This window comes from Mustela lutreola, chromosome 5 (genome assembly GCF_030435805.1).
Source record: "Mustela lutreola isolate mMusLut2 chromosome 5, mMusLut2.pri, whole genome shotgun sequence".
In the NCBI taxonomy this organism is placed as follows: Eukaryota; Metazoa; Chordata; class Mammalia; order Carnivora; family Mustelidae; genus Mustela; species Mustela lutreola.
This window is the reverse complement of record NC_081294.1, coordinates 156,915,991-156,929,427: the sequence shown is the minus strand read 5'-3', so window position 1 is coordinate 156,929,427 and position 13,437 is coordinate 156,915,991.

Genomic DNA, 13,437 nt, shown 5'->3' with positions numbered 1-13,437 from the left:
TTTCCCTAAACCCCTTGACTCCTCCAAGCTTCCACATTGTGGACGAAGATGGCATCTGATGGCCAGTTCTTTCTGGGCGTTGTTTCTCGAGTTCAGCGTCGGCACCTGGTGGTAAACCCATGTCTCCACCACGGACAGGTGGCCAAGGATCGTTTTCTCCTTAGACCAAAGGCTCAGGACAGGCATGTTTTCTGCCCAGACTCCTTCCTCAGAGTGGAGCCCTTTCCACTGCCCTCATCTTGTCCTCGTGTCTCCTTAGCAGCCAGGCTTCCGTCGCGCTGCAGTGACAGACGTGTCCCTTTCCTTAAGGCTCTTTCCACAGGCACCACCGCGCTTCTCTCTGACAGAGGGGATGCCCAGGCAAAGAGCATTTCACTGCATGCGGGTTTATTACATCGTGCTGTGGAGACTAGCTCCGGCAAGCAGCAGTCAGCATCCCACAGACCCGACTCTGATTTCCCAAAGAATGCTGTGCTTTCCCAGAGGGGATGCCCCAGCAAAGAGGCTTTCCCTCTATGTGGGTTTCTCCCATCGTGCTGTGAATACTAAGCTAAGGCAAGCAACGAAAGCAGCCCACAGAACCGACTCGATTTCTCAGCGACTTCTAAGCTTTCGCAGAGGTTTTCAGCTTGGCGTGACCCGCACTTCGCTACTGCTTTCTCAGTAAGGCTTTGGTCGTTCGTTCTTCGCGGCAGGGAAGAAGAGCCACGGGAGAGCTGTTTCATCTTGGGCTTTGAGTTCCCGAGCTCCAAGTTCGCGCCCGGGGTTCACCTTGCTAAGCCGAACTAAGCAGACACAGACACCACGCTGCAGCAGCGTGTGGGGCCTAGCATGGCACTCTATGCCTATTACCATCTCCTGGCGTAGGTAAGGCTTTTCCTTTTGCTCCCTCGCTCCGGCAGACTCTGGGCCTAGGCCAGTGCCTTCACCACAAGAGAGAGGAGGCGAAAGGATCCCTGCACACTGCCCGTGCACTGGGATCGGGTACTGTGGGGGACTCTCTCCACTCCTTCCTTGTTACACCTCCTTCCACCGACAACGCTGCCACATCTTGGTGGAAGACAGCATCTGACTGCCCGTTTCTCCATGGGGTTGTTTCTGCGAGTTCCGAGTACGGCACCTGGTGGCAATGCCAAGGCTTCCCCTGCGACGTGTGGCCAAAGAGATGCTGTCCCGTTCTGCCTGCTTTCTGCCCAGATTCCATCCTCAGAGTGGAGCACACGCCCCTGCCCTAGTCGTCCCCTCATGTCTCCTTCCCATCCAGGCTTCCATCTCTAGGCACAGAGAGCGGGTGACACTTGTATTGCCTCCGACCTGCTGTTCGTGCCACGGCAGGCTATCCTGGTTCCTGAGCGTTTCCTGACCCCAGGGCCAAGGACTCCTTCTCTTCCCCGGGGGCGGCTTGTTGCGCATTACCCACACTTGTTCCTGGGGAGCGCGGTGACAGACGTGTGCAACCTTGCTTCTCTCTCACGCAGAGGGGATGCTAGGGCAAAGAGTATTTCGCTCCTTGCGGTTATCTTCCACCATGCTGCGGAGACTAGCTCAGGCAAGTAGCAGCAGCATCCCCAAACCCAACTCTGATTTCCCAACGAATGCTACACTTTCCCAGGGGAGATGCCCAGGCAAAGAGGCTTTCGCTGTATGCGGGGTTTCTCCCACCGTGAGACTGGCCTCAGGCAAGCATCAGCAGCCCGCAGAACATTTCTCAGCGCATGCTGTGCTTTCGCAGAGGCTTTGGCTTGGAGTGAACAGCACTTAACCGCTGCTTCCTCAGCAAGGCTTCAGTCGCGTCAGGCAAGAAGAGCTGCTGGAGAGCTGGTGCCTCTTGGGCCTTGCTTTCCTGGGCTCCATGTTAGCGTCCTGGGTTCACCCTGCCAGGCCGAACTAAGCAGACATAGCCACAACCCTGCAGTAGCGTGCGTAGCCAAGGATTGCACTCTAGGCACACTACCATCTCCCGGTGAAGGCATCGCTTGGCCTTTTACTCTGGCGCTCAGGCAGATTCACGGACTAGGCCAGTGCTTTCCCCACAGGAAAGGAGAGGTGACAGGATCCCAGCACACCGCCCGTGCACTGAATAGGGAGCCTTGGGGGGACTGTCCCCACTCCTTTCCCTAAAACGCTTGACTCCTCCAAGCTTCCACATTGTAGACGAAGATGGCATCTGATGGCCAGTTCTTTCTGGGCGTTGTTTCTCGAGTTCAGCGTCGGCACCTGGTGGTAAACCCATGTCTCCACCCCGGACAGGTGGCCAAGGATCGCTTTCTCTTTGGACCCAAAGGCTCAGGACAGGCATGCTTTCTGCCCAGACTCCTTCCTCAGAGTGGAGCCCTTTCCAATGCCCTCATCTTGTCCTCGTGTCTCCTTAGCAGCCAGGCTTCCGTCGCTCTGCAGTGACAGACGTGTCCCTTTCCTTAAGGCTCTTTCCACAGGCGCCACCGCGCTTCTCTCCGACAGATGGGATGCCCAGGCAAAGAGCATTTCGCTGCATGCGGGTTTATTACATCGTGCTGTGGAGACTAGCTCCGGCAAGCAGCAGGCAGCATCCCACAGACCCGACTCTGATTTCCCAAAGAATGCTGTGCTTTCCAAGAGGGGATGCCCCAGCAAAGAGGCTTTCCCTCTATGCGGGTTTCTCCCATCGTGCAACTGCTTTCTCAGTAAGGCTTTGGTTGTTCGTTCTTCGCGGCAGGGAAGAAGAGCCGCGGGAGAGCTGTTTCATCTTGGGCTTTGAGTTCCCGAGCTCCAAGTTCGCGCTCGGGGTTCACCTTGCTAAGGCGAACTAAGCAGACACAGCACGACGCTGCAGCAGCGTGTGGGGCCTAGCATGGCACTCTATGCCTATTACCATCTCCTGGCGTAGGTAAGGCTTTTCCTTTTCCCCGGCGCTCCGACAGTCTCTGGGCTTAGGCCAGTGCCTTCACCACAAGAGAGAGGAGGCGAAAGGATCCCTGCACACTGCCAGTGCACTGAGATCGGGTACTGTGGGGGACTCTCTCCACTCCTTCCCTGGCACACCCCCTTCCACCGACAACGCTGCCACATCCTGGTGGAAGACAGCATCTGACTGCCCGTTTCTCCATGGGGTTGTTTCTTCGAATTCCGAGTACGGCACCTGGTGGCAATGCCAAGGCTTCCCTTGCGACGTGTGGCCAAAGAGATGCTGTCCCCTTCTGCCTGCTTTCTGCCCAGATTCCATCCTCAGAGTGGAGAACATGCCACTGCCCTAGTCGTCCCCTCATGTCTCCTTCCCATCCAGGCTTCCATCTCTAGGCACAGGGAGCGGGTGACACTTGTATTGCCTCCGACCTGCTGTTCGTGCCACGGCAGGCTATCCTGGTTCCTGAGCGTTTCCTGACCCCAGGGCCAAGGACTCCTTCTCTTTCCCGGGGGCGGCTTTTTGCGCCTTCCCCACACTTGTTCCTGGGGAGCGCGGTGACAGACGTGTGCAACCATGCTTCTCTCTCATGCAGAGGGGATGCTAGGGCAAAGAGTATTTCGCTCCTTGCGGTTATCTTCCACCGTGCTGCGGAGACTAGCTCAGGCAAGTAGCAGCAGCATCCCCAAACCCAACTCTGATTTCCCAACGAATGCTACACTTTCCCAGGGGAGATGCCCAGGCAAAGAGGCTTTCGCTGTATGCCGGGTTTCTCCCACCGTGAGACTGGCCTCAGGCAAGCATCAGCAGCCTGCAGAACATTTCTCAGCGCATGCTGTGCTTTCGCAGAGGCTTTGGCTTGGAGTGAATAGCACTTCGCCGCTGCTTCCTCAGCAAGGCTTCAGTCGCGTCAGGCAAGAAGAGCTGCTGGAGAGCTGGTGCCTCTTGGGCCTTGCTTTCCTGGGCTCCATGTTAGCGTCCTGGGTTCACCCTGCCAGGCCGAACTAAGCAGACATAGCCACAACCCTGCAGTAGCGTGCGTAACCAAGGATTGCACTCTAGGCACACTAACATCTCCCGTTGAAGGCATCCCTTGGCCTTTTATTCTGGCGCTCAGGCAGATTCACGGACTAGGCCAGTGCTTTACCCACAGGAAAGGAGAGGTGACAGGATCCCAGCACACCGCCCGTGCACTGAATAGGGAGCCTTGGGGGGACTGTCCCCACTCCTTTCCCTAACCCCTTGACTCCTCCAAGCTTCCACATTGTGGACGAAGATGGCATCTGATGGCCAGTTCTTTCTGGGCGTTGTTTCTCGAGTTCAGCGTCGGCACCTGGTGGTAAACCCATGTCTCCACCACGGACAGGTGGCCAAGGATCGCTTTCTCCTTCGACCCAAAGGCTCAGGACAGGCATGTTTTCTGCCCAGACTCCTTCCTCAGAGTGGAGCCCTTTCCACTGCCCTCATCTTGTCCTCGTGTCTCCTTAGCAGCCAGGCTTCCGTCGCTCTGCAGTGACAGATGTGTCCCTTTCCTTAAGGCTCTTTCCACAGGCGCCACCGCGCTTCTCTCCGACAGAGAGGATGCCCAGGCAAAGAGCATTTCGCTGCATGTGGGTTTATTACATCGTGCTGTGGAGACTAGCTCCGGCAAGCAGCAGGCAGCATCGCACAGACCCGACTCTGATTTCCCAAAGAATGCTGTGCTTTCCCAGAGGGGATGACCCAGCAAAGAGGCTTTCCCTCTATGCGGGTTTCTCCAATCGTGCTACTGCTTTCTCAGTAAGGCTTTGGTCGTTCGTTCTTCGCGGCAGGGAAGAAGAGCCGCGGGAGAGCTGTTTCATCTTGGGCTTTGAGTTCCCGAGCTCCAAATTCGCGCCCGGGGTTCACCTTGCTAAGCAAAACTACGCAGACACAGACACCAAGCTGCAGCAGCGTGTGGGGCCTAGCATGGCACTCTATGCCTATTACCATCTCCTGGAGTAGGTAAGGCTTTTCCTTTTGCCCCGGCGCTCCGGCAGACTCTGGGCCTAGGCCAGTGCCTTCACCACATGAGAGAGGAGGCGAAAGGATCCCTGCACACTGCCAGTGCACTGGGATCGGGTACTGTGGGGGACTCTCTCCATTCCTTCCCTGGCACACCTCCTTCCACCGACAACGCTGCCACATCTTGGTGGAAGACAGCATCTGACTGCCCGTTTCTCCATGGGGTTGTTTCTGCGAGTTCCGAGTACGGTACCTGGTGGCAATGCCAAGGCTTCCCTTGCGACGTGTGGCCAAAGAGATGCTGTCCCCTTCTGCCTGCTTTCTGCCCAGTTTCCATCCTCAGAGTGGAGCACACGCCCCTGCCCTCGTCGTCCCCTCATGTCTCCTTCCCATCCAGGCTTCCATCTCTAGGCACAGGGAGCGGGTGACACTTGTATTGCCTCCGACCTGCTGTTCGTGCCACGGCAGGCTATCCTGGTTCCTGAGCGTTTCCTGACCCCAGGGCCAAGGACTCCTTCTCTTCCCCGGGGGCGGCTTGTTGCGCCTTCCCCACACTTGTTCCTGGGGAGCGCGGTGACAGACGTGTGCAACCATGCTTCGCTCTCACGCAGAGGGGATGCTAGGGCAAAGAGTATTTTGCTCCTTGCGGATATCTTCCACCGTGCTGCGGAGACTAGCTCAGGCAAGTAGCAGCAGCATCCCCAAACCCAACTCTGATTTCCCAACGAATGCTACACTTTCCCAGGGGAGATGCCCAGGCAAAGAGGCTTTCGCTGTATGCCGGGTTTCTCCCACCCTGCGACTGGCCTCAGGCAAGCATCAGCAGCCTGCAAAACATTTCTCAGCGCATGCTGTGCTTTCGCAGAGGCTTTGGCTTGGAGTGAACAGCACTTCGCCGCTGCTTCCTCAGCAAGGCTTCAGTCGCGTCAGGCAAGAAGAGCTGCTGGAGAGCTGGTGCCTCTTGGGCCTTGCTTTCCTGGGCTCCATGTTAGCGTCCTGGGTTCACCCTGCCAGGCCGAACTAAGCAAACATAGCCACAACCCTGCAGTAGCGTGCGTAGCCAAGGATTGCACTCTAGGCACACTACCATCTCCCGGTGAAGGCATCGCTTGGCCTTTTACTCTGGCGCTCAGGCAGATTCACGGACTAGGCCAGTGCTTTCCCCACAGGAAAGGAGAGGTGACAGGATCCTAGCACACCGCCCGTGCACTGAATAGGGAGCCTTGGGGGGACTGTCCCCACTCCTTTCCCTAAACCCCTTGACTCCTCCAAGCTTCCACATTGTGGACGAAGATGGCATCTGATGGCCAGTTCTTTCTGGGCGTTGTTTCTCGAGTTCAGCGTCGGCACCTGGTGGTAAACCCGTGTCTCCACCACGGACAGGTGGCCAAGGATCGCTTTCTCTTTGGACCCAAAGGCTCAGGACAGGCATGCTTTCTGCCCAGACTCCTTCCTCAGAGTGGAGCCCTTTCCACTGCCCTCATCTTGTCCTCGTGTCTCCTTAGCAGCCAGGCTTCCGTCGCTCTGCAGTGACAGACGTGTCCATTTGGTTAAGGCTCTTTCCACAGGCGCCACCGCGCTTCTCTCCGACAGAGGGGATGCCAGGCAAAGAGCATTTCGCTGCATGTGGGTTTATTACATCGTGCTGTGGAGACTAGCTCCGGTAAGCAGCAGGCAGCATCCCACAGACCCGACTCTGATTTCCCAAAGAATGCTGTGCTTTCCCAGAGGGGATGCCCCAGCAAAGAGGCTTTCCCTCTATGCGGGTTTCTCCCATCGTGCTACTGCTTTCTCAGTAAGTCTTTGGTCGTTCGTTCTTCGCGGCAGGGAAGAAGAGCCGCGGGAGAGCTGTTTCATCTTGGGCTTTGAGTTCCCGAGCTCCAAGTTCGCGCCCGGGGTTCACCTTGCTAAGCCGAACTAAGCAGACACAGACACCACGCTGCAGCAGCGTGTGGGGCCTAGCATGGCACTCTATGCCTATTACCATCTCCTGGCGTAGGTAAGGCTTTTCCTTTTGCTCCGGCGCTCCGGCAGACTCTGGGCCTAGGCCAGTGCCTTCACCACAGGAGAGAGGAGGCGAAAGGATCCCTGCACACTGCCCGTGCACTGGGATCGGGTACTGTGGGGGACTCTCTCCACTCCTTCCCTGGCACACCCCCTTCCACCGACAACGCTGCCACATCTTGGTGGAAGACAGCATCTGACTGCCCGTTTCTCCATGGGGTTGTTTCTGCGAGTTCCGAGTACGGCGCCTGGTGGGAATGCCAAGGCTTCCCTTGCGACGTGTGGCCAAAGAGATGCTGTCCCCTTCTGCCTGCTTTCTGCCCAGATTCCATCCTCAGAGTGGAGAAAATGCCACTGCCCTAGTCGTCCCCTCATGTCTCCTTCCCATCCAGGCTTCCATCTCTAGGCACAGGGAGCGGGTTACACCTGTATTGCCTCCGACCTGCTGTTCGTGCCACGGCAGGCTATCCTGGTTCCTGAGCGTTTCCTGACCCCAGGGCCAAGGACTCCTTCTCTTCCCCGGGGGCAGCTTTTTGCGCCTTCCCCACACTTGTTCCTGGGGAGCGCGGTGACAGACGTGTGCAACCATGCTTCTCTCTCACGCAGAGGGGATGCTAGGGCAAAGAGTATTTCGCTCCTTGCGGTTATCTTCCACCGTGCTGCGGAGACTAGCTCAGGCAAGTAGCAGCAGCATCCCCAAACCCAACTCTGATTTCCCAACGAATGCTACACTTTCCCAGGGGAGATGCCCAGGCAAAGAGGCTTTCGCTGTATGCCGGGTTTCTCCCACCGTGAGACTGGCCTCAGGCAAGCATCAGCAGCCTGCAGAACATTTCTCAGCGCATGCTGTGCTTTCGCAGAGGCTTTGGCTTGGAGTGAACAGCACTTCGCCGCTGCTTCCTCAGCAAGGCTTCAGTCGCGTCAGGCAAGAAGAGCTGCTGGAGAACTGGTGCCTCTTGGGCCTTGCTTTCCTGGGCTCCATGTTAGCGTCCTGGGTTCACCCTGCCAGACCGAACTAAGCAGACATATTCACAACCCTGCAGTAGCGTGCGTAGCCAAGGATTGCACTCTAGGCACACTACCATCTCCCGGTGAAGGCATCGCTTGGCCTTTTACTCTGGCGCTCAGGCAGATTCACGGACTAGGCCAGTGCTTTCCCCACAGGAAAGGAGAGGTGACAGGATCCCAGCACACCGCCCGTGCACTGAATAGGGAGCCTTGGGGGGACTGTCCCCACTCCTTTCCCTAAACCCCTTGACTCCTCCAAGCTTCCACATTGTGGACGAAGATGGCATCTGATGGCCAGTTCTTTCTGGGCGTTGTTTCTCGAGTTCAGCGTCGGCACCTGGTGGTAAACCCATGTCTCCACCACGGACAGGTGGCCAAGGATCGCTTTCTCCTTAGACCCAAAGGCTCAGGACAGGCATGCTTTCTGCCCAGACTCCTTCCTCAGAGTGGAGCCCTTTCCACTGCCCTCATCTTGTCCTAGTGTCACCTTAGCAGCCAGGCTTCCGTCGCTCTGCAGTGACAGACGTGTCCATTTGGTTAAGGCTCTTTCCACAGGCGCCACCGCGCTTCTCTCCGACAGAGTGGATGCCCAGGCAAAGAGCATTTCGCTGCATGCGGGTTTATTACATTGTGCTGTGGAGACTAGCTCCGGCAAGCAGCAGGCAGCATCCCACAGACCCGACTCTGATTTCCCAAAGAATGCTGTGCTTTCCCAGAGGGGATGCCCCAGCAAAGAGGCTTTCCCTCTATGCGGGTTTCTCCCATCGTGCTACTGCTTTCTCAGTAAGGCTTTGGTCGTTCGTTCTTCGCGGCAGGGAAGAAGAGCCGCGGGAGAGCTGTTTCATCTTGGGCTTTGAGTTCCCGAGCTCCAAGTTCGCGCCCGGGGTTCACCTTGCTAAGCCGATCTAAGCAGACACAGACACCACGCTGCAGCAACGTGTGGGGCCTAGCATGGCACTCTATGCCGATTACCTTCTCCTGGCGTAGGTAAGGCTTTTCCTTTTGCTCCGGCGCTCCGGCAGACTCTGGGCCTAGGCCAGTGCCTTCACCACAAGAGAGAGGAGGCGAAAGGATCCCTGCACACTGCCAGTGCACTGGGATTGGGTACTGTGGGGGACTCTCTCCACTCCTTCCCTGGCACACACCCTTCCACCGACAACGCTGCCACATCTTGGTGGAAGACAGCATCTGACTGCCCGTTTCTCCATGGGGTTGTTTCTGCGAGTTCCGAGTACGGCACCTGGTGGCAATGCCAAGGCTTCCCTTGCGACGTGTGGCCAAAGAGATGCTGTCCCCTTCTGCCTGCTTTCTGCCCAGATTCCATCCTCAGAGTGGAGCACACGCCCCTTCCCTAGTCGTCCCCTCATGTCTCCTTCCCATCCAGGCTTCCATCTCTAGGCACAGGGAGCGGGTCACACTTGTATTGCCTCCGACCTGCTGTTCGTGCCACGGCAGGCTATCCTGGTTCCTGAGCGTTTCCTGACCCCAGGGCCAAGGACTCCTTCTCTTCCCCGGGGGCGGCTTGTTGCGCCTTCCCCACACTTGTTCCTGGGGAGCGCGGTGACAGACGTGTGCAACCATGCATCTCTCTCAGGCAGAGGGGATGCTAGGGTAAAGAGTATTTCGCTCCTTGCGGTTATCTTCCACCGTGCTGCGTAGACTAGATCAGGCAAGTAGCAGCAGCATCCCCAAACCCAACTCTGATTTCCCAACGAATGCTACACTTTCCCAGGGGAGATGCCCAGGCAAAGAGGCTTTCGCTGTATGCCGGGTTTCTCCCACCGTGTGACTGGCCTCAGGCAAGCATCAGCAGCCTGCAGAACATTTCTCAGCGCATGCTGTGCTTTCGCAGAGGCTTTGGCTTGGAGTGAACAGCACTTCGCCGCTGCATCCTCAGCAAGGCTTCAGACGCGTCAGGCAAGAAGAGCTGCTGGAGAGCTGGTGCCTCTTGGGCCTTGCTTTCCTGGGCTCCATGTTAGCGTCCTGGGTTCACCCTGCCAGGCCGAACTAAGCAGACATAGCCACAACCCTGCAGTAGCGTGCGTAGCCAAGGATTGCACCCTAGGCATACTACCATGTTCCGGTGAAGGCATCGCTTGAACTTTTACTCTGTCGCTCAGGCAGATTCACGGACTAGGCCAGTGCTTTCCCCACAGGAAAGGAGAGGTGACAGGATCCCAGCACACCGCCCGTGCACTGAATAGGGAGCCTTGGGGGGACTGTCCCCACTCCTTTCCCTAAACCCCTTGACTCCTCCAAGCTTCCACATTGTGGACGAAGATGGCATCTGATGGCCAGTTCTTTCTGGGCGTTGTTTCTCGAGTTCAGCGTCGGCACCTGGTGGTAAACCCATGTCTCCACCACGGACAGGTGGCCAAGGATCGCTTTCTCCTTAGACCCAAAGGCTCAGGACAGGCATGTTTTCTGCCCAGACTCCTTCCTCAGAGTGGAGCCCTTTCCACTGCCCTCATCTTGTCCTCGTGTCTCCTTAGCAGCCAGGCTTCCGTCGCTCTGCATTGACAGACGTGTCCCTTTCCTTAAGGCTCTTTCCACAGGCGCCACCGCGCTTCTCTCCGACAGAGAGGATGCCCAGGAAAAGAGCATTTCGCTGCATGCTGGTTTATTACATCGTGCTGTGGAGACTAGCTCCGGCAAGCAGCAGGCAGCATCGCACAGACCCGACTCTGATTTCCCAAAGAATGCTGTGCTTTCCCAGAGGGGATGCCCCAGCAAAGAGGCTTTCCCTCTATGCGGGTTTCTCCAATCGTGCTACTGCTTTCTCAGTAAGGCTTTGGTCGTTCGTTCTTCGCGGCAGGGAAGAAGAGCCGCGGGAGAGCTGTTTCATCTTGGGCTTTGAGTTCCCGAGCTCCAAATTCGCGCCCGGGGTTCACCTTGCTAAGCAAAACTACGCAGACACAGACACCAAGCTGCAGCAGCGTGTGGGGCCTAGCATGGCACTCTATGCCTATTACCATCTCCTGGAGTAGGTAAGGCTTTTCCTTTTGCCCCGGCGCTCCGGCAGACTCTGGGCCTAGGCCAGTGCCTTCACCACATGAGAGAGGAGGCGAAAGGATCCCTGCACACTGCCAGTGCACTGGGATCGGGTACTGTGGGGGACTCTCTCCATTCCTTCCCTGGCACACCTCCTTCCACCGACAACGCTGCCACATCTTGGTGGAAGACAGCATCTGACTGCCTGTTTCTCCATGGGGTTGTTTCTGCGAGTTCCGAGTACGGTACCTGGTGGCAATGCCAAGGCTTCCCTTGCGACGTGTGGCCAAAGAGATGCTGTCCCCTTCTGCCTGCTTTCTGCCCAGTTTCCATCCTCAGAGTGGAGCACACGCCCCTGCCCTCGTCGTCCCCTCATGTCTCCTTCCCATCCAGGCTTCCATCTCTAGGCACAGGGAGCGGGTGACACTTGTATTGCCTCCGACCTGCTGTTCGTGCCACGGCAGGCTATCCTGGTTCCTGAGCGTTTCCTGACCCCAGGGCCAAGGACTCCTTCTCTTCCCCGGGGGCGGCTTGTTGCGCCTTCCCCACACTTGTTCCTGGGGAGCGCGGTGACAGACGTGTGCAACCATGCTTCGCTCTCACGCAGAGGGGATGCTAGGGCAAAGAGTATTTTGCTCCTTGCGGTTATCTTCCACCGTGCTGCGGAGACTAGCTCAGGCAAGTAGCAGCAGCATCCCCAAACCCAACTCTGATTTCCCAACGAATGCTACACTTTCCCAGGGGAGATGCCCAGGCAAAGAGGCTTTCGCTGTATGCCGGGTTTCTCCCACCCTGCGACTGGCCTCAGGCAAGCATCAGCAGCCTGCAAAACATTTCTCAGCGCATGCTGTGCTTTCGCAGAGGCTTTGGCTTGGAGTGAACAGCACTTCGCCGCTGCTTCCTCAGCAAGGCTTCAGTCGCGTCAGGCAAGAAGAGCTGCTGGAGAGCTGGTGCCTCTTGGGCCTTGCTTTCCTGGGCTCCATGTTAGCGTTCTCGGTTCACCCTGCCAGGCCGAACTAAGCAGACATAGCCACAACCCAGCAGTAGCGTGCGTAGCCAAGGATTGCAATCTAGGCACACTACCATCTCCCGGTGAAGGCATCGCTTGGCCTTTTACTCTGGCGCTCAGGCAGATTCACGGACTAGGCCAGTGCTTTCCCCACAGGAAAGGATAGGTGACAGGATCCCAGCACACCGTCCGTGCACTGAATAGGGAGCCTTGGGGGGACTGTCCCCACTCCTTTCCCTAAACCCCTTGACTCCTCCAAGCTTCCACATTGTGGACGAAGATGGCATCTGATGGCCAGTTCTTTCTGGGCGTTGTTTCTCGAGTTCAGCGTCGGCACCTGGTGGTAAACCCATGTCTCCACCACGGACAGGTGGCCAAGGATCGTTTTCTCCTTAGACCCAAAGGCTCAGTACAGGCATGTTTTCTGCCCAGACTCCTTCCTCAGAGTGGAGCCCTTTCCACTGCCCTCATCTTGTCCTCGTGTCTCCTTAGCAGCCAGGCTTCCGTCGCGCTGCAGTGACAGACGTGTCCCTTTCCTTAAGGCTCTTCCACAGGCACCACCGCGCTTCTCTCTGACAGAGGGGATGCCCAGGCAAAGAGCATTTCGCTGCATGCGGGTTTATTACATCGTGCTGTGGAGACTAGGTCCGGCAAGCAGCAGGCAGCATCCCACAGACCCGACTCTGATTTCCCAAAGAATGCTGTGCTTTCCCAGAGGGCATGCCCCAGCATAGAGGCTTTCCCTCTATGCGGGTTTCTCCCATCGTGCTGTGAATACTAAGCTAAGGCAAGCAACGAAAGCAGCCCACAGAACCGACTCGATTTTTCAGCGACTTCTAAGCTTTCGCAGAGGATTTCAGCTTGGCGTGACACGCACTTCGCTACTGCTTTCTCAGTAAGGCTTTGGTCGTTCGTTCTTCGCGGCAGGGAAGAAGAGCCGCGGGAGAGCTGTTTCATCTTGGGCTTTGAGTTCCCGAGCTCCAAGTTCGCGCCCGGGGTTCACCTTGCTAAGCCGAACTAAGCAGACACAGACACCACGCTGCAGCAGCGTGTGGGGCCTAGCATGGCACTCTATGCCTATTACCATCTCCTGGCGTAGGTAAGGCTTTTCCTTTTGCTCCGGCGCTCCGGCAGACTCTGGGCCTAGGCCAGTGCCTTCACCACAAGAGAGAGGAGGCGAAAGGATCCCTGCACACTGCCCGTGCACTGGGATCGGGTACAGTGGGGGACTCTCTCCACTCCTTCCCTGTTACACCTCCTTCCACCGACAACGCTGCCACATCTTGGTGGAAGACAGCATCTGACTGCCCGTTTCTCCATGGGGTTGTTTCTGCGAGTTCCGAGTACGGCACCTGGTGGCAATGCCAAGGCTTCCCCTGCGACGTGTGGCCAAAGAGATGCTGTCCCCTTCTGCCTGCTTTCTGCCCAGATTCCATCCTCAGAGTGGAGCACACGCCCCTGCCCTAGTCGTCCCCTCATGACTCCTTCCCATCCAGGCTTCCATCTCTAGGCACAGAGAGCGGGTGACACTTGTATTGCCTCCGACCTGCTGTTCGTGCCA